Source organism: Oncorhynchus gorbuscha, linkage group LG21 (assembly GCF_021184085.1).
Source record: "Oncorhynchus gorbuscha isolate QuinsamMale2020 ecotype Even-year linkage group LG21, OgorEven_v1.0, whole genome shotgun sequence".
Taxonomy (NCBI): Eukaryota; Metazoa; Chordata; class Actinopteri; order Salmoniformes; family Salmonidae; genus Oncorhynchus; species Oncorhynchus gorbuscha.
Genome location: NC_060193.1, coordinates 54,375,306 through 54,398,357, shown reverse-complemented (window position 1 = coordinate 54,398,357; position 23,052 = coordinate 54,375,306). Strand labels below are relative to the sequence as shown.

The window sequence follows — 23,052 nt, the reverse complement described above, 5'->3', positions numbered from 1 at the left end:
GAAGACCGTGTTAGCCCACTGAGCCGAAGCACAGACATGAGGTTGGAGGAGTCTTTAGTTGTCAAGAATATAGATGTTATCCCTGGAGTAGTGAAAAAGATCCTCTATTCACACACACACACACACACACACACACACACACACACACACACACACACACACACACACACACACACACACACACACACACACACACACACACACACACACACACACACACACACACACACACACACACACACACACACACACACTCCATCACAGACATCTCAACACTCTGCAGCAGTGTGTGTGTGTGTAGAACTGTCCGGAGGACTGAGGTGGCCTTCATATGAGGAGTGATTCAACAGAACAACACAAAGGCCTCCGCTCTGTCTGTCTCATTCCCTTCTCTGTCTCAAACCCTTCTCTCTGTCTCTTCATATCTTTCTCTACTGTCTGTCCATATTGCTCTCTCTACTGTGTTCATATCTCTTACTGTCTCTACGGTCTGTCCATATCTCTTCCTCTCTCTACTGTGTCCATAGCTCTTCCTCTCTCTACTGTGTCCATATCTCTTTCTCTCTCTCTGTCTGTCCATATCTCTTTCTCTCTCTACTGTGTCATATCTCATGCTCTCTCTACTGTGTCCATATCTCTTTCTCTCTCTCTACTGTGTCCATAGCTCTTCCTCTCTCTACTGTGTCCATATCTCTTTCTCTCTCCTGTCTGTCCATATCTCTTTCTCTCTCTACTGTGTCCATAGCTCTTTCTCTCTCTCTACTGTGTCCATATCTCTTTCTCTCTCTCTACTGTGTCCATATCTCTTTCTCTCTCTCTACTGTGTCCATATCTCTTTCTCTCTCTCTACTGTGTCCATATCTCTTTCTCTCTCTCTACTGTGTCCATATCTCTTTCTCTCTCTCTACTGTGTCCATATCTCTTTCTCTCTCTCTACTGTGTCTATATCTCTTTCTCTCTCTCTCTACTGTGTCCATATCTCTTTCTCTCTCTCTACTGTGTCCATATCTCTTTCTCTCTCTCTACTGTGTCCATATCTCTTTCTCTCTCTACTGTGTCCATATCTCTTTCTCTCTCTCTACTGTGTCCATATCTCTTTCTCTCTCTCTACTGTGTCCATATCTCTTTCTCTCTCTCTACTGTGTCCATATCTCTTTCTCTCTCTCTACTGTGTCCATCTCTCTTTCTCTCTCTTTACTGTGTCCATATCTCGCTCTACTGTGTCCATATCGCTTTCTCTCTCTACTGTCAGTCCAGATCTCTAGTGTCCATATCTCTTTCCCTATACTGTCTGTCCATATCTCTCTACAGTGTCAATATCTCTCTCTACAGTGTCCATATCTCACTCTACAGTGTCCATTTCTCTCGCTACTGTGTTCATATCTCTTAATATCTCTACTGTCTGTCCATATATCTCTCTACTGTCTGTCCATATCTCTCTACAGTGTCCATATCTCACTCTACAGTGTCCATTTCTCTCGCTACTGTGTTCATATCTCTTAATATCTCTACTGTCTGTCCATATCTCTCTCTACTGTCTGTCCATTTCTCTCGCTACTGTGTTCATATCTCTTAATATCTCTACTGTGTCCATATCTCACTCTACAGTGTCCATTTCTCTCGCTACTGTGTTCATATCTCTTAATATCTCTACTGTCTGTCCATATCTCTCTCTACTGTCTGTCCATTTCTCTCGCTACTGTGTTCATATCTCTTAATATCTCTACTGTGTTCATATCTCTTAATATCTCTACTGTCTGTCCATATATCTCTCTACTGTCTGTCCATATCTCTCTACAGTGTCCATATCTCACTCTACAGTGTCCATTTCTCTCGCTACTGTGTTCATATCTCTTAATATCTCTACTGTCTGTCCATATCTCTCTCTACTGTCTGTCCATTTCTCTCGCTACTGTGTTCATATCTCTTAATATCTCTACTGTGTCCATATCTCACTCTACAGTGTCCATTTCTCTCGCTACTGTGTTCATATCTCTTAATATCTCTACTGTCTGCCCATATCTCTCTCTACTGTCTGTCCATTTCTCTCTCTACTGTGACCATATCTCTCTCTACTGTCTGTCCATTTCTCTTAATATCTCTACTGTGTGCCCATATCTCTCTCTACTGTCTGTCCATTTCTCTCTCTACTGTGACCATATCTCTCTCTACTGTCTGTCCATTTCTCTCTCTACTGTGTCCATATCTCTCTCTACTGTCTGTCCATTTCTCTCTCTACTGTGACCATATCTCTCTCTACTGTCTGTCCATTTCTCTCTCTACTGTGACCATATCTCTCTCTACTATCTGTCCATATCTCTTTCTGTCTGTCTATATCTCTCTCTACTGTATCCATATATCTCTCTACTGTGTCCATATCTCTCTCTACTGTCTGTCCATATCTCTCTCTACTGTATCCATATATCTCTCTACTGTGTCCATATCTCTCTCTACTGTCTGTCCATATCTCTCTCTACTGTATCCATATATCTCTCTACTGTAGGTCCATATCTCGTACTGTCTCACTTCTCACAGAGATATGAAGGGACGGAGATGGAGAAAGAGATAAAGAGAGAACAACAAACAGTGATGCAGAAAGATGTATTTTAGGATGCGTGGGTTAATGTGTGTGTGTTCTAACATGCGTGACTAAGACTAAAATATCCTGCAGGCTTCACACAGACCAGAGTCACTGGGAATGGGGACTGTGTGTGTGCATATATATTCCCCTACCTCTGCTCCGTATGCCTGAGTAAATATGTCAATATGTCAGATGTATAACATCCATACAACTGTTGTCTGACCTCATTTTGTTCACTGTGACACACACACACACACACACACACACACACACACACACACACACACACACACACACACACACACACACACACACACACACACACACACACACACACACACACACACACACACACACACACACACACACACACACACACACACTTGTACAGATGAGTTAAATCGGAGCTTTGATTCATACGAGTGAGGCGCAGCAGTGTTCTAATTGCTTGTCAGGATCATGTAATCAGAGCGTGTGATTTTGGGTGGATTAACGATGAGAGGTTTGTCTTTTAATTTCACAGTGAATTACTATAACTGGGTTATTGTGTGTGTGTGCACACCTTTATGTGTGATTGTGTGTGTGTGCACACCTTTATGTGTGATTGTGTGTATGTGTTGGGGGTGGGGGGGATCTCTGTGTTGCTAAATATCACAGAATTGAGGGAAAGACAAAATGAAAATTGTTATTACTATGACAGTGAAATATTATAATATTTTCCTTCTCATCCATGAAATAATGTTTCAGTTGCTTAGTTGAGTAGGTTGTGTGTGTGTGTGTGTGTGTGTGTGTGTGTGTGTGTGTGTGTGTGTGTGTGTGTGTGTGTGTGTGTGTGTGTGTGTGTGTGTGTGTGTGAGAGAGCGAGAGAGAGAGAGAGAGATCCAGGCACCACCTTGTGGTATAGACTGTCACTACAGTCTGTGGTAATGTGTTGCATTAAAACCAGTATATAAATGTTTAATTTAAAAATATGGAATTGATATACAACAACATGATACGAGTCCCAATAATATGCTGATACAATTCTGTTGTGTGTGAGAATGAGACATATAGCTGTTGTTATAGGCAGCATTATGGGACACCGAACACGACCCATCAACACCAGAACATCAGATCTACAACACTCCTCAGTCCTCTACAGGTCACCTAACAACCTGCATCTCTTCTAAAACACCTGCTATAGGCTCAAATACAACCGCCTTCTGTCTTTCCACGTCCACCTAATTCATCCACTTCCAGGTTCGACTTTTGTTACATACATTTGACACCACCATGACATCCAACATACAAATTCCATTAAAGTAAATTCAATTCAACTGCATAGTATCAAACCAACTCAAGGTCCTTATAGAGGATCAGTCATGACAATGACAGTGGACACGTGTAGTTTGCCCTCTGGGATAGCCGATTCTTACCCGGTCGGGTGGAAATAGCACTTGATTGAACATTTAGGAGCCCCATGTGTACCTTGAATGACCCACCGAGAACTGACTACAGACCTGGGGTGTATACATTAATCACAAACCATTGCAACGGAAACCGTTCGCTCCAAACAGAAAAACTTTCTGCAACAAAAACGAGAGATTCTATTGGACAAAATCAGGTAGGTCCCTTCCCGTTTTGTTCTGTTTGGTTCCTAGTGAACACAACCCAGGGGTACGAGATGAAGAGAGAGAGCTATTAGTAGTTAGAAACAAAAAGGAAACACACCTAGTGGAGACAAACAGTAGATGGGTAAAGTTCTGATCAGACATTTTGTTAACAGACAGCAGCCGTTGACATCAGAGGCAAATGGACCAGTGCCACATCTCTGTCATTGTTTTTTAAAACTCATCATCATTTGGACCTGTCAGATTCTTTTCCAGCCCTCTAATTGGTCTTTTGTGTTCTAATAAATAACCAATCAAACGACTAACACAAACTCTTCTGGGTGTCCATGGGGGCGGGACGTTCTCTAACCAGATTCCCAGTGCAGGCACTGGATTGGCTAGCTCTCAGTCTGTCCAGACCAGCCCCTGTCCGTGTTTGGACAGTTCTCCCCCTCTCCTGGTCTTTCACTGCACCTGATTGCCTGGCTCTTCCTCTCTCCAGACTGGTGGAGTTACGTGATTGGACAGTTCTTTCTCCCTGCAGTGTATTGACAGCACCTGATTGGTTGGTTGTCTCTCTGTCCAGGCTGGTGGAGGTTTTTGATTGGATCTCTCTCCTCCTCTGTAGGATGGTCAGAGCTTCTGATTGGCTGTTCCTCCCTGTCTGCAGAATGTTGGAGGAATGTGATTGGCTGCTCCCATTTCTGTCCATGCTTTTTGATTGGTCATCTCGGTCTCTCTCAGTTTCTGATTGGTGTAACAGTCTGTCCCTGTCTGTGTCCTGTCTGGCTGTTTGTCTCATAGTGGAACTGTCCCTGCTTGTCCTGTCTCTGTCTCTGTCTCTGTCCAGGCTGCAACAGAGATTTGATCTGCCACACCTCCCTTTCTCCTGGTTGATCCCCTCTCTCTCTTCCTTGGTTCTATCTTTCTCTGCGTTGGTTCTCACTCTCTCCAGGCTTTGTGACTGGCCAACCTTGTCTTTCTCCAGTTTGACAGCAGTATCTGTGCTCTGGTTCATTTTATGGTTCTCCAGGCAGGTCTGTATCTCGGCCCTCCTGGCCACGGCGTCTCTCAGCTGGGCTGTGAACGTCTCGATCCTCCCCTGGACCTCCTGGAGCTCTCCCTCCCACAGGAAGGCCTGGTTGCCTGGGTTCCCCAGAGGAGGCAGGACCAGGCCGGGGGAGGCCAGGGCCGATGCTGGGCCACCGTTAGCATGCAGGCTAACCTGAGGAGGAGATAAACCACCCAGACACCCTGGAACAGACAGGGGAAGACAGAAACTATGTGACCTTTTCTCTGAATCTCATTGAAGGGAATGTGATTTGTGGATTCAAATAAAGCTTGTAAAGTGTGTGTGTGGTTTGGTTTTACAATCTTGTGGGTCTACTAACGGATAGTGAAACAAGGAAAATTCTGGGGACATTTCGCTGATCCCCACAGGGAAAACGTGTATTTTAGGCTTAGTGGTTAGGTATAGGGTTAGAACTAGGGTTAAGAGATAGGGTTAGGTTTAGTTTTAGGGTTAGGTTGTTACGTTCCCCAGTTTATGTGTTGTAGTTTGTATGTTTGCATGTGTTTATTTCAGGAAATGGCTTCCTGAAATCCATCAAGCAGCTGATTGGTCGACTCCAGGGCTAATTGGAGAGCTGACCCCGCCCCTCGTCAAGACGCAGCTGTCTCCAATTACCTATACCAGAAGCTATATAAAAGCCAGTGTTCTGTGCAGGAGGAGAGAATTTTGCTGGAAGTAGATTTGCTAGAGAGAATTTTGCTGGAAGTAGATTTGCTATAGTGTCACGCCTTGGTCATTGTATTTTGTGTTTTTGGTATATGTTTGGGTAGGCCAGGGTGTGACATGGGTTTATATGTTGTGTTTCGTATTGGGGTTTGTATTCATTGGGATTGTGTATGATTAGGGGTGTGTCTAGTTAGGCTTGGCTGCCTGAGGCGATTCTCAATTGGAGTCAGCTGCTTATCGTTGTCTCTGATTGGGAACCGTATTTAGGTAGCCTGAGTTCGCGTTGTATTTTGTGGGTGTTTGTTCCTGTCTTAGTGTTGTAGTCACCAGATAGGATGTAATAGGTTTCACGTTTCGTTTGTTGTTTTCATATACAGTTATTTCATGTACCGCGATTATTGTCACCGCGATTATTGGAAGCATCACGGCGACGTGGTTGGAAACCGGAAAGTCACCCCAAAAAATGTATTGGGGGGGGCTAGAAGGGAGAATAGTTATGCCAGGTAGGAGACCTGCGCATACTCCCTGTGCTCACCGTTGGGCTAGAGAGACCGGGCAGGCACCGTGTTATGCTATGGAGCGCACGGTGTTTCCAGTGCGGGTGCAGAGCCAGCTGCGGCACATACCAGCCCTTCCTATGGGCCGGGCTAAAGTGGGCATCGAGCCAGGTAAGCTTGGGCAGGCTCGGTGCTCAAGAGCTCCAGTGCGCCTGCACGGTCCGGTCTATCCAGAGCCACCTCTATACACCAGTCCTCCGGTAGCAGCTCCCCGCACCAGGCTTCCTGTGCGTGTCCTCGAGCCAGTACCACCAGTTCCAGCACCATGCACCAGGCCTCCAGTGCGCCTCGCCTGTTCAGCGCAGCCAGCGCTTTTCTCTTCTCCTGCGCTGTTGGAGTCTCCCGCCTGTTTAGCTCAGCCAGAGCTTTTCTCCTCTCCTGCGCTGTTGGAGTCTCCTGTCTGTCCAGCACCGCCAGTGCTCCCAGTCGGCCCAGCGCGGCCAGTGCTCCCAGTCTGCCCAGCGCGGCCAGTGCTCCCAGTCTGCCCAGCGCGGCCAGTGCTCCCAGTCAGCCCAGTGCTCCCAGTCTGCCCAGCTCCGCCAGTGCTCCCAGTCTGCCCAGCGCGGCCAGTGCTCCCAGTCTGCCCAGCTCCGCTAGTGCTCCCAGTTATTTCATGTACCGCGATTATTTTCATTAAAGTCATGAGTAACCTACACGCTGCATTTCGGTCTGACTCTCTTCATACAACAGACGAACGACGTTACATATAGAGAGATTTTGCTGGAAGTAGATTTGCTAGAGAGATTTTGCTGGAAGTAGATTTGCTAGAAGATTTTGCTGGAAGTAGATTTGCTAGAAGATTTTGCTGGAAATAGATTTGCTAGAGAGATTTTGCTGGAAGTAGATTTGCTAGAAGATTTTGCTGGAAGTAGATTTGCTAGAGAGATTTTGCTGGAAGTAGATTTGCTAGAAGATTTTGCTGGAAGTAGATTTGCTAGAGAGATTTTGCTGGAAGTAGATTTGCTAGAAGATTTTGCTGGAAGTAGATTTGCTAGAAGATTTTGCTGGAAGTAGATTTGCTAGAGAGATTTTGCTGGAAGTAGATTTGCTAGAGTGATTTTGCTGGAAGTAGATTTGCTAGAGAGATTTTTCTGGAAGTAGATTTGCTAGAGAGATTTTGCTGGAAGTAGATTTGCTAGAGAGATTTTGCTGGAGGTAGATTTGCTAGAGAGATTTTGCTGGAAGTAGATTTGCTAGAAGATTTTGCTGGAGGTAGATTTGCTAGAGAGAATTTTGCTGGAAGTAGATTTGCTAGAGAGAATTGTGTAGGAAAGAGATTTTGCTAGAGTTTTTGCTAGAGATTTTGCTGGGAGTTCATTGCTGAGAGTTGGTATGTTTTGTGAGTTTGTTGCTCAGATAGAGCTTATTTGATGTCCTTTGTTTGTTTCTTAGTTTGTTTGTGAAATTGTTTAAATATTCTGTTTCATTTGTTCCCAGGGGGGAAGGGGAAGGCACCTAGGGAGTGCTTAGGCAAGAGGCCCGTGGGCATACATATACCCGTAGCATATTCGCTGTCTAGGCACACTAGGTAAGACCTGGGCGGACCACCCCCTGTATTTTGGTTAGGGCACCAGGTGGTGCTAAATTAGGTAAGTAGTGGGTAGGCAGGTAAGATAGGAGAGGGGGGGGGCTTTGAGATTTACTTTCTTTGCTTTGGTTCCGTCCAGCCCCTTTTCCCCATATTACCGTGTAAAGGAATAAAGTCCTTGTAAACGGTACCACATTCTGCCTGTTGTCATTCTTACTTGCACCTACAGTCCAGACCTTTTTCACTTCACAGAGAGTTTAGTTGTAGCAAGGTGTTGCGTTCCCTCTTCATAGTGGCGTGCGTAACAAGGTGTTAAGGGTAAGGATTAGGAGTTAGGGAAAATAGGATTTTGAATGGGAATAAATGTTTTGGTCCCCACAAGGACGGTAAAACAAATGTGTGTGTTAGAGTGAGTGTGTACCTCCCAGGCCGTGTCGCCCCACCATGCCAGGACGTCCCCAGAATGAGGCGGTGTGTGTGTGTAGACGGTAGCTGTGTAGACTCTCCAGATCAAAGTGGACCCTCTTGTTCTCCTTGATGTCCCGGGCAGGAGAGGAGGGCTGAGGAGGAAGGGGGGCAGGCAGGGGGAAGACGGGGGAGGAGGAGGGGGCGAGGCTGCTGGTGTCTGTGGAGGCTGCAGCTGTCAGAGACACAAGGGGAGGGACTGGGGGAGAGAGAGATAGAGGGAGGGGGGAGAGTGAGAGAGAGAGAAAGAAAGGTAATATTGACAATATTGATAACCTCTAGTGTAATATAGTATTTATAAACTATACTCTAATATAGATAGTATTGATAACCAATACTGTAATATAGACAGTATTGTTAACCTAAACACTAATATAGACAGTATTGATAACCTATACTGCAATATAGATAGTATTGATAACCTATAATGCAATATAGAGTATTTGTAACCTATCATTTCATATAGAGAGTATTGATAACATATAGTGTAATTTAGAAATTATTGATTATCTATACTGTAGAATAGATAGTATTGATAATATATACTGTACTATTGACAGTATTGATGACCTTTACTGTAACACTGCCAATATTGATAACCTCTACTATAATATAGGCAGTATTGATAACCTATACTCGACTATAGATAGTATTGATAATCTATACTCTACTATATATATAGTATTGATAACCTATAATGTAATATAACTATTTTTGATAACCTATACGGTAATATAGAGATTATTGATAAACTATACTGTAATTTAGACAGTATTGATAAACTATACTGTAATATAGATAGTATTGATAGCCTATACTGTAATTTACAGTATTGATAACATATACTCTAATATAGACAGTATTGATAACCTATACTGTAATATGGATAGTATTGATAAACTCTACTCTAATATAGATAGTATTGATAACCCAGACTGCAATATAGATATTATTGATAACCTATAATGTACAGTATTGATAACATACACTGTAATAAATATAGTATTGATAACCTATAATGTAATATAACTATTTTTGATAACCTATATGGTAATATAGATAGTATTGATAACATATACTATAATATAGATAGCATTGATAGCATATACTGTAATATAGACAGTATTGATAACCTATACTCTAGTAGAGACAGTATTGATAACCTCTACTCTAATATAAACAGTATTGATAACCTATACTCTAGTAGAGACAGTATTGATAACTTATACTCTAATATAGTCAGTATTGATAACCTATACTCTAATATAGACAGTATTGATAACCTATACTCTAATATAGACAGTATTGATAACCTATACTCTAATATAGACAGTATTGATAACCTATGCTCGAATATAGACAGTATTGATAACCTATGCCCTAATATAGACAGTGTTGATAACATATGCCCTAATATAGACATTATTGATAACCTATACTCTAATATAGACAGTATTGATAACCTATACTCTAGTATAGACAGTATTGATAACCTATACTCTAATATAGACAGTATTGATAACCTATACTCTAATATAGACAGTATTGATAACCTCTACTCTAATATAGATAGTATTGATCAGTGTTTCTTTACTTGTGGTCCAGGCCAATCAACTCTTTCCCTACGTCCTTGTAAGGGGTGTTCAGGGCTCGATGGATCTTCTGTCAACAGATAGATAATACAACACAGATGAGAGAACATTCACTCACTAAAGATCACCTTGATAAGATCACAGTGGTAAGATCACAGTGGTAAGATCACCTTGTTAAGATCACAGTGGTAAGATCCCATTGTTAAGATCACAGTGGTAAGATCCCATTGTTAAGATCACCTTGATAAGATCAGAGTGGTAAGATCACCTTGATAAGATCACCTTGATAATATGTTTTTAAAAGTGTGAAATTCTAATTATCTTAGATACTATTAAAAGCTTGGTGGCTTGCTATAGATCTAGTTCATGAGTGTGTGTGTGTGTGTGTGTGTGTGGGGGGGGGGGTGTACCTACATACCTGGCTGGTATGCAACCAGTAGGTGAGTGTGTGACCGCCGTAGCCGGGGCAGGGCTAGGTGATAGAAGGTGTGTTCAGCTGCCAAGGTAAAAATGGCTCCAACCACCCCCACACACAACATCACAAACAGGCCTGAGAAATGATCTATCCCCATCGATAAATTCTGGGAAAGAGAGAGAGTCAGAAAGAGGGAGAGAAAGAGGATAAGAGAGGGTGTGAGAGAGAGAAAGAGGGAGAGAGATATATATAGTGTAAGAGAGGGTTAGAGAGGGTGAGAGAGTATTTATTATTAGGTTCCGTAGTTAGCTGCTGCTGAGGCAGTCAGTGACTCTACTCATCCTGGGGTCCAAACAGGAAACACAACACGACAAATAAAAGACACATTATACATACTGTAAATATACATACATAGCACTACATTTACATTACAATTTAGTCATTCAGCAGACGCTCCCATCCAGACTGACCCACAGCTAGTGCATTCCTCTTAAGATAGCCAAGTGAGACAACCACATATAACAGTCGTAACCCAACCACGCATCATATACATAATAAAATGCAAAATACAATACAAAATGCATTAAATGGTCTATGTGTCTTCACAGTCCCCATTTTGCCTTAAGGTATGAGGTTGACTGTGGTTCTAACAGTGGCCTCTAGATGGCAGAGTGAACCAGTAGTTCCACTTTCTCCGTCACCTGACATCATCACATCACTGGCTCTGAGCAAAACTCGAGCCAGTTGCTTCCACCTATCAGTGATGACCTTAACGGGGCAATCTGCAGTTGCTACAATTTTGGTGAGAATGTATCCATTTCGCTACACTCGCATTGACATCTGCTAACCATGTGTATGTGACAAATAACATTTGATTTGATTGATTCTTGAAGAGTATAACTTACTAATTAATGCCTCATGAGCTTAGTTCAACTGTCATACCCCATCAAAACACTATTTATTTAATCCTTATTTTACCAGGTAAGTTGACTGAGAACACATTCTCATTTACAGCAACAACCTCGGGAATAGTTACAGGGGAGAGGAAGGGGATGAATGAGCCAATTGGCAACTGGGGATGATTAGGTGACTGTGATGGTATGAGGGCCAGATTGGGAATTTAGGTTTCACACCCCTACTCTTACAATAAGTGCCATGGGATCTTTAGTGGACCACAGAGAGTCAGGACACCCGTTTAACATTCCATCAGAAAGACGGCACCCTACACAGGGCAATGTCCCCAATCACTGCCCTGGGGCATTGGGATATTTTTTTTAGACCAGAGGAAAGGGTGCCTCCTACTGGCCCTCAACACCACTTCCAGCAACATCTGGTCTCCCATCCAGGGACCAACCCTAGTTAGCTTCAGAAGCCAGCCAGCAGTGAGATGCTGGGTGTTATGCTGTAGGGTGGTATGCTGCTGGCTGTAAAATATTAGCTTGTTTTACTCAAATGTGTGTAAACATAGTAAATGTAAACAAACACTATATAACCTCGAAAATGTTGATATCATGGATGGTCAGTCCTAGCATCCATAGCGCTGTCTATGAATTTGAGAGTGGTTAGATTTCTCCAGCCCCTTCCCTCAGCTTTTTACTGAAACAGGGAGAGCGCTTCGTTTTAGTTTCAACTGCAGATTGCCCCTTTTAAGAAGGCAGTAAGTATCCAAACAGGACCATGTCCTTCTCTCTCTGCCATCCCATAATAACCATCTCCATCCCCATGATCTACAGGGACACAAGTCTTCTGACCAGAACGAATAGCACACATACACACTCATTACCGCACGCTGCACGCACATACGGTCTCTATGGGAAACTACAAGCACACTTATCAGGCAAAACACTGCCATCGTTTCTCTGTCTATTTCCTCTAGAAGCACCTGGAACGACACAATGTGAGCCACCCCATGTGACCCAGAGGTACACCTTGGATCGTGGACTTCTGTCCTGCCTCATGTTGTTATTCTGTAGAACTGCCTCAAGTCTGCTCTATGTATTTTAACTTCTGCATAAATATGAAGAATATCATCCCTCTGATACAGAGAGTTTCTCATGGCCCTAAGCCTTCCTCTCTCTGGGGAGAGGCTGTAGTAGTAAACACTATCTACACACACACACACACACACACACACACACACACGCACACACACACACACACACACACACACACACACACACGCACACACACACACACACACACACACACACACACACACACACACACACACACACACACACACACACACACACACACACACACACACACACACATCACAGATTTTTATCTCATATGCCAAGGACTAGGAGGGGAGGGAAGGTAAAAGAGTCTTTGCCAGCAGCTATATATCAGGTCTGAAGATTGGAGAGTGTGTGTGTGTGTGTGTGTGTGTGTGTGTGTGTGTGTGTGTGTGTGTGTTGTGTGTGTGTGTGTGTGTGTGTGTGTGTGTGTGTGTGTGTGTGTGTGCGTGTGTGTGTGTGTGTGTGTGTGTATGTGCCTGGAAGCGAGTCCTGTTTGTCTCTGTCCCAGCGGGAGGCTGAGATACGGGACTAGAATTCTGGCTAGGCTGGCTGTATACCAACACTATGGGGAAGCAGGTGTGAGTTTGTGATTGTGAAGAAGGAGTACCATTTTGTCAGCTAAATCTATGAGGAGTCTGTCTGGCAGTTAGAGGTCAGTCAGAGGTCAGACAACAAACACAGACACCACAGTATATAGAAAGAGTTTGGTTGTTGCTTCTGTCGACTATGACCTTCAACACACACACACACACACACACACACACACACACACACACACACACACACACACACACACACACACACACACACACACACACACACACACACACACACACACACACACACACACACACACACACACACACACACACACACACACACACACACACACACACACACACACACACACACACACACACACACACTCACCTCAGTGTTAGTGAACACTCGTTTCCCACATGGCACCACCTTGTACCATTTCTCATGTAATATGTCCATGTACCTGGTACAACACATCATGTTAATACTAGTGTCAGATCAACAAAACATGTCAATGAAATAGTGAAGAAAATGAGGGTGATATGCACATCTGTAACTTGCGAATACCGTTGGGCTAAACAATCGCAGTGATAACAACATGAGAGGCCATCACACAGAATGTCACTGTTCCCCAGTGCTTTATACCTGAACTCAAAAATACTATGTTTCAACTTCAAATCTGACAGGTGAAGTCGAGGCAGGTGGGGGCCTGTCATTTCATTGCTGAAATACTACACATGCTGTATGCCTGTGTGTGTGTGTGTGTGTGTGTGTGTGTGTGTGTGTGTGTGTGTGTAATGTGTGTGTGTGTGTGTGTGTGTGTGTGTGTGTGTGTGTGTGTGTGTGTGTGTGTGTGTGTGTGTGTGTGTGTGCTACCCCTTCTGACTTGTAGCGACTGATGAATTCAGACATGTTGGCAGTGAGAGGAGAGCCTTGGGCAACACCTATACCATACCCTGGACACACACACATGCACACACACACACACATGCACACCCACACACATACTCACACAAACACACACACACACAAACATACACACAAGTTAAATCATCTGTCTGTCACAGTGAATAGCTAGCCTGGTCCCAGATCTGTTAGTTCTCTTGCCAAATTCCTTGTTGTCATTGTCAAGTCAAACATGTTTGGCCTGACACTGAATAACAATGAGTTGGCATGATGGCACAACAGACTGGCACTCAGACTAGCCATAGCAGTGAAAAAACCTTTCTAACGTTGTGTGTGTGTGTGTCTATGTCTATCTTACCCTCTATAGCAAAAGGCTTGCCCACAGTCGCTAGTTTACACTCGGCATCGATGGAGACTTCATAGTCCAATAGAGCTTTATCCATGATGAAGGCATCTAGTAGGGGAGGATCTGTCCTAACACACACACACACACACACACACACACACACACACACACACACACACACACACACACACACACACACACACACACACACACACACACACACACACACACACACACACACACACACACACACACACACACACACACACACACACAGATAAATCCAAAGCAACACTGATCAGATATGCATAACTTCAATAAAATAGCATTAACATTATTGCATTGAGGTCCTCAAGGGTAATTTAAAAGACTTCATGATTGCAATACACTTAACGTAAACAATACAAGATAAACTCCCACCCTGCACAGGTGGGGATGTGTGCGTTTGTGTGTGTGTGTGTGTGTATCTACAGTTATGAAGACAGTTTAACTCCATCTGCTACGTTCTATTACAGTTATGAAGACAGTTTAACTCCATCTGCTACGTTCTATTACAGTTATGAAGACAGTTTAACTCCATCTGCTACGTTCTATTACAGTTATGAAGACAGTTTAACTCCATTCGATACGTTATATTACAGTTATGAAGACAGTTTAACTCCATCTGCTACGTTCTATTACAGTTATGAAGACAGTTTAACTCCATTCGATACGTTCTATTACAGTTATGAAGACAGTTTAACTCCATCTGCTACGTTCTATTACAGTTATGAAGACAGTTTAACTCCATTCGATACGTTCTATTACAGTTATGAAGACAGTTTAACTCCATCTGCTACGTTCTATTACAGTTATGAAGACAGTTTAACTCCATCTGCTACGTTCTATTACAGTTATGAAGACAGTTTAACTCCATTCGATCGTTCTATTACAGTTATGAAGACAGTTTAACTCCATCTGCTACGTTCTATTACAGTTATGAAGACAGTTTAACTCCATTCGATACGTTCTATTACAGTTATGAAGACAGTTTAACTCCATCTGCTACGTTCTATTACAGTTATGAAGACAGTTTAACTCCATTCGATACGTTATATTACAGTTATGAAGACAGTTTAACTCCATCTGCTACGTTCTATTACAGTTATGAAGACAGTTTAACTCCATCTGCTACGTTCTATTACAGTTATGAAGACAGTTTAACTCCATTCGATTACGTTATATTACAGTTATGAAGACAGTTTAACTCCATCTGCTACGTTCTATTACAGTTATGAAGACAGTTTAACTCCATCTGCTACGTTCTATTACAGTTATGAAGACAGTTTAACTCCATCTGCTACGTTCTATTACAGTTATGAAGACAGTTTAACTCCATCTGCTACGTTCTATTACAGTTATGAAGACAGTTTAACTCCATTCGTTCTATTACGTTATGATTTAACTCCATTCGATACGTTCTATTACAGTTATGAAGACAGTTTAACTCCATTCGATACGTTCTATTACAGTTATGAAGACAGTTTAACTCCATTCGATACGTTATATTACAGTTATGAAGACAGTTTAACTCCATCTGCTACGTTCTATTACAGTTATGAAGACAGTTTAACTCCATTCGATACGTTCTATTACAGTTATGAAGACAGTTTAACTCCATTCGATACGTTATATTACAGTTATGAAGACAGTTTAACTCCATCTGCTACGTTCTATTACAGTTATGAAGACAGTTTAACTCCATCTGCTACGTTCTATTACAGTTATGAAGACAGTTTAACTCCATTCGATACGTTCTATTACAGTTATGAAGACAGTTTAACTCCATTCGATACGTTATATTACAGTTATGAAGACAGTTTAACTCCATCTGCTACGTTCTATTACAGTTATGAAGACAGTTTAACTCCATCTGCTACGTTCTATTACAGTTATGAAGACAGTTTAACTCCATCTGCTACGTTCTATTACAGTTATGAAGACAGTTTAACTCCATTCGATACGTTATATTACAGTTATGAAGACAGTTTAACTCCATTCGATACGTTCTATTACAGTTATGAAGACAGTTTAACTCCATCTGCTACGTTCTATTACAGTTATGAAGACAGTTTAACTCCATTCGATACGTTATATTACAGTTATGAAGACAGTTTAACTCCATTCGATACGTTATATTACAGTTATGAAGACAGTTTAACTCCATTCGATACGTTCTATTACAGTTATGAAGACAGTTTAACTCCATTCGATACGTTATATTACAGTTATGAAGACAGTTTAACTCCATCTGCTACGTTCTATTACAGTTATGAAGACAGTTTAACTCCATTCGATACGTTATATTACAGTTATGAAGACAGTTTAACTCCATCTGCGATTACAGTTATAAGACAGTTTAACTCCAGTTATGAAGACAGTTTAACTCCATTCGATACGTTATATTACAGTTATGAAGACAGTTTAACTCCATCTGCTACGTTCTATTACAGTTATGAAGACAGTTTAACTCCATTCGATACGTTCTATTACAGTTATGAAGACAGTTTAACTCCATCTGCTACGTTCTATTACAGTTATGAAGACAGTTTAACTCCATTCGATACGTTCTATTACAGTTATGAAGACAGTTTAACTCCATTCGATACGTTCTATTAGTTATGAAGACAGTTTAACTCCATTCGATACGTTCTATTACAGTTATGAAGACAGTTTAACTCCATTCGATACGTTCTATTAGTTATGAAGACAGTTTAACTCCATCTGCTACGTTCTATTACAGTTATGAAGACAGTTTAACTCCATTCGATACGTTATATTACAGTTATGAAGACAGTTTAACTCCATCTGCTACGTTCTATTACAGTTATGAAGACAGTTTAACTCCATTCGATACGTTATGAAGACAGTTTAACTCCATTACAGTTATGAAGACAGTTTAACTCCATCTGCTACGTTCTATTACAGTTATGAAGACAGTTTAACTCCATTCGATACGTTATATTACAGTTATGAAGACAGTTTAACTCCATCTGCTACGTTCTATTACAGTTATGAAGACAGTTTAACTCCATCTGCTACGTTCTATTACAGTTATGAAGACAGTTTAACTCCATTCGATACGTTCTATTACAGTTATGAAGACAGTTTAACTCCATTCGATACGTTATATTACAGTTATGAAGACAGTTTAACTCCATCTGCTACGTTCTATTACAGTTATGAAGACAGTTTAACTCCATCTGCTACGTTCTATTACAGTTATGAAGACAGTTTAACTCCATCTGCTACGTTCTATTACAGTTATGAAGACAGTTTAACTCCATTCGATACGTTATATTACAGTTATGAAGACAGTTTAACTCCATCTGCTACGTTCTATTACAGTTATGAAGACAGTTTAACTCCATCTGCTACGTTCTATTACAGTTATGAAGACAGTTTAACTCCATCTGCTATGTTCTATTACAGTTATGAAGACAGTTTAACTCCATTCGATACGTTATATTACAGTTATGAAGACAGTTTAACTCCATTCGATACGTTCTATTACAGTTATGAAGACAGTTTAACTCCATTCGATACGTTATATTACAGTTATGAAGACAGTTTAACTCCATCTGCTACGTTCTATTACAGTTATGAAGACAGTTTAACTCCATTCGATACGTTATATTACAGTTATGAAGACAGTTTAACTCCATTCGATACGTTATATTACAGTTATGAAGACAGTTTAACTCCATTCGATACGTTATATTACAGTTATGAAGACAGTTTAACTCCATCTGCTACGTTCTATTACAGTTATGAAGACAGTTTAACTCCATTCGATTTAACTCCATTCTTCTATTACAGTTATGAAGACAGTTTAACTCCATCTGCTACGTTCTATTACAGTTATGAAGACAGTTTAACTCCATTCGATACGTTCTATTACAGTTATGAAGACAGTTTAACTCCATTCGATACGTTCTATTAGTTATGAAGACAGTTTAACTCCATTCGATACGTTCTATTACAGTTATGAAGACAGTTTAACTCCATTCGATACGTTCTATTAGTTATGAAGACAGTTTAACTCCATTCGATACGTTCTATTACAGTTATGAAGACAGTTTAACTCCATTCGATACGTTCTATTACAGTTATGAAGACAGTTTAACTCCATCTGCTACGTTCTATTACAGTTATGAAGACAGTTTAACTCCATTCGATACGTTCTATTACAGTTATGAAGACAGTTTAACTCCATCTGCTACGTTCTATTACAGTTATGAAGACAGTTTAACTCCATTCGATACGTTCTATTACAGTTATGAAGACAGTTTAACTCCATCTGCTACGTTCTATTACAGTTATGAAGACAGTTTAACTCCATTCGATACGTTCTATTACAGTTATGAAGACAGTTTAACTCCATCTGCTATGTTCTATTACAGTTATGAAGACAGTTTAACTCCATTCGATACGTTCTATTACAGTTATGAAGACAGTTTAACTCCATCTGCTACGTTCTATTACAGTTATGAAGACAGTTTAACTCCATCTGCTACGTTCTATTACAGTTATGAAGACAGTTTAACTCCATTCGATACGTTCTATTACAGTTATGAAGACAGTTTAACTCCATCTGCTACGTTCTATTACAGTTATGAAGACAGTTTAACTCCATTCGATACGTTCTATTACAGTTATGAAGACAGTTTAACTCCATCTGCTACGTTCTATTACAGTTATGAAGACAGTTTAACTCCATCTGCTACGTTCTATTACAGTTATGAAGACAGTTTAACTCCATTCGATACGTTCTATTACAGTTATGAAGACAGTTTAACTCCATCTGCTACGTTCTATTACAGTTATGAAGACAGTTTAACTCCATTCGATACGTTCTATTACAGTTATGAAGACAGTTTAACTCCATCTGCTACGTTCTATTACAGTTATGAAGACAGTTTAACTCCATCTGCTACGTTATGAAGACAGTTCTATTACAGTTATGAAGACAGTTTAACTCCATCTGCTACGTTCTATTACAGTTATGAAGACAGTTTAACTCCATTCGATACGTTCTATTACAGTTATGAAGACAGTTTAACTCCATCTGCTACGTTCTATTACAGTTATGAAGACAGTTTAACTATTACAGTTATGAAGACAGTTTAACTCCATTCGATACGTTATATTACAGTTATGAAGACAGTTTAACTCCATTCGATACGTTCTATTACAGTTATGAAGACAGTTTAACTCCATCTGCTACGTTCTATTACAGTTATGAAGACAGTTTAACTCCATTCGATACGTTCTATTACAGTTATGAAGACAGTTTAACTCCATCTGCTACGTTCTATTACAGTTATGAAGACAGTTTAACTCCATCTGCTACGTTCTATTACAGTTATGAAGACAGTTTAACTCCATTCGATACGTTCTATTACAGTTATGAAGACAGTTTAACTCCATCTGCTACGTTCTATTACAGTTATGAAGACAGTTTAACTCCATTCGATACGTTCTATTACAGTTATGAAGACAGTTTAACTCCATCTGCTACGTTCTATTACAGTTATGAAGACAGTTTAACTCCATTCGATACGTTCTATTACAGTTATGAAGACAGTTTAACTCCATCTGCTACGTTCTATTACAGTTATGAAGACAGTTTAACTCCATCTGCTACGTTCTATTACAGTTATGAAGACAGTTTAACTCCATTCGATACGTTCTATTAGTTATGAAGACAGTTTAACTCCATCTGCTACGTTCTATTACAGTTATGAAGACAGTTTAACTCCATTCGATACGTTCTATTACAGTTTTCCTCAATCGCTTTGACTAATTTTTTGACACAGTCTGAACGTTCTCTAAACTGTAAGTGTAATTGTCACAACTGTTTTATGGGACATCCCGACTCTATTGCATGACTGCAAAATGTAGTAACTCACCCAAAACATTTAATTCATGCTTCAAAACCTAGTTTATTGTGTCAGTAAATTGGCCAATGCCACCAAACTGAAACGTTGTTTTGTCACCGCGTGAGCCGTACTGGTCAAAATGTTTAGATTTTTTTTCACCATGTCAGTCAACCCTGGAAATGTTTGTTACATTAAAAATGTCAGTTGTGTTATACATTTTTGTTGACACTGACTGCACTATACCAGAATGTCAGTTGTGTCTAGCTGAATGCTATTGTGCATCACACTGAGCTTATTAGTAACCGATTTCAACAGTAGGTCAAAGGGATGGCACATTTGTATGTATACAGTACCATTATTTTTGTACAGTAGCAATGTTTTACATGTTAACAGAAAATTCACATTTGCATGTCAACGTTGACATATTTCTTACATGTAAAGTCATTTTTAGTGAACATAAAATCTACCACAAAATGACACCTGCATCAATGAAAAAACCCTGCGGTGGTTCTGTAAAATGACATCATGTCACTCTTGTTGGTCTGGCCAGAGACGTTTGTCAACATCACATCTGTTGTTTTTCCCTTGTGATGCACCGGGGGTGGGGGATCTCCTTATGTGGAGCAACCATCCCCCCGCAGTGATCGCCTGTCATGTCCTCACAAGCAGCATTCACGGCATCTAACAGAGACATCTGATCTTGTGCCCGACAGTCATATTCTTTCCACCTCCATGCTGAAAAAACCTCTTCTATCGGATTCAGGATTGGGGAGGATGATGGAAGGGAATCCATTGTTAATGTTTCATGCCCAGCAAACCATTCCCTAACGATGTTGGTTCGTTGGAAGCTGACATCCCACACAATTACATCATTTGTCAAATCTGGTCTAACTAAACCTCTTTGGTGTTCTGCTATTAGGTCTCTGTAAAGTGTATTTAGGAAGGACAGGAGAAGTTGGCTGTTACAGGGCCCAATGTGTGAATATGTGTTCTCACACCATTCTCAGAAATGGCAGCACACATTGTAATATTGTCCCCACGTTGGCTTGGTGTGGCAATTGTGACTCGGTGTCCAATGAGATTGCGTCCACGTCTCCTGTCTTTGGCCAGATTGAACCCAACCTCGTCCACAAAACCAAGACTGTGGGTCATTTCATGTCCTTCCAGCTCAATTATTCTCTACAAAGTAACACAGAAACAAAATAGAAACTTTGTTTTACGTAGCCTATTCTAGAATCTGACAGTTTGGTAAAGTAGAAATGTTTCCTGTTCTTATGGGTATCTACAACTTCAAGAAGTACAGTTGAAGTCGGAAGTTTACGTAAACATAGGTTGGAATCATTAAAACTCGTTTTTTTCATCCACTCCGCAAATGTCTTGTTATCAAACTATAGTTTTGGCAAGTCTGTTAGGACATCTACTTTGTGCATGACAAAAGTAAGTTTTCCAACAACTGTTTACAGACTGATTATTTCACTTATAATTCACTGTATCACAAATCCACTGAGTCAGAAGTTTACATACACTAAGTTGACTGTGCCCTTAAACAGCCACTTCACAAAATATATGGCATCATGAGGTAGGAAAATTATGTGGATATATTGAAACAACATCTCATGACATCAGTCAGGAAGTTAAAGTTTGGTCGCAAATGAGTCTTCCAAATGGACAATGACCCCAAGCATACTTCCAAAGTTGTGGTAAAATGGCCTAAGGAAACAAAGTCAAGGTATTGAAGTGGCCATCACAAAGCCCTGACCTCAATCCTATAGAAAATGTGTGGGCAAAACTGAAAAAGCGTGTGAGCAAGGAGGCCTACAAACCTGACTCAGTTACACCAGCTCTGTCAGGAGGAATGGGCCAAGATTCACCCAACTGATTGTGGGAAGCTTGTGGAAGGCTATCCGAAACATTTGACTGAAGTTAAACAATGTAAAGGCAATACTACCAAATACTAATTGAGTTTATGTAAACTTCTGACCCCCGGCAATGTGATGAAAGAAATAGAAGCTGAAGTAAATAATTCTCTACTATTTTTCAGAAATTTCACATTCTTAAAATAAAGTAATGTTCCTAACATTTATTTTACCTTTGTTTAACTAGGCAAGTCAGTTAAGAACACATTCTTATTTTCAATGACTGCCTAGGAACAGTGGGTTAACTGCCTGTTCAGGGGCAGAACGACAGATTTGTACCTTGTCAGCTCGGGAGTCACAACCTTCTGGTTACAAGTCCAACACTATAACCACTAGTCTATGCTGCCACCCCCTAACTGACCTAAGACATGATATTTTTACTTGGATTAAATGTCAGGAATTGTGAAACTGAGTTTCAAATGTACTTGGCTAAAGTGTATGTAAAATTCCGACTTCAACTGTATTTACAGGCATTATTGAAGTACTGTAAAACTCCCTGTACAATATACCATGTGAACACCAATGGGTTACCTGGACATACTGGTACCACAGCTCCTACCTGGACATACTGGTACCACAGCTCCTACCTGGACATACTGGTACCACAGCTCCTACCTGGACATACTGGTACCACAGCTCCTAACTGGACATACTGGTACCACAGCTCCTACCTGGACATACTGGTACCGCAGCTCCTATCTGGACATACTGGTACCACAGCTCCTACCTGGACATACTGGTACCGCAGCTCCTACCTGGACATACTGGTACCACAGCTCCTACCTGGACATACTGGTACCACAGCTCCTACCTGGACATACTGGTACCACAGCTCCTACCTGGACATACTGGTACCACAGCGCCTACCTGGACATACTGTTATGCAGGTGAATGAGGACCCAAAAGCGACTTAACAGAAACAGAGTTTATTCCAGTC

At 41.1% G+C, this 23,052-nt stretch overlaps 1 pseudogene; it reads right to left on the bottom strand.

The window, feature by feature from the left end:
* Nucleotides 1–3,522: 3,522 nt before the first annotated feature.
* LOC124008050 overlaps nt 3,523–23,052 on the bottom strand; it is a 52,593-nt pseudogene continuing 33,063 nt past the window's right edge.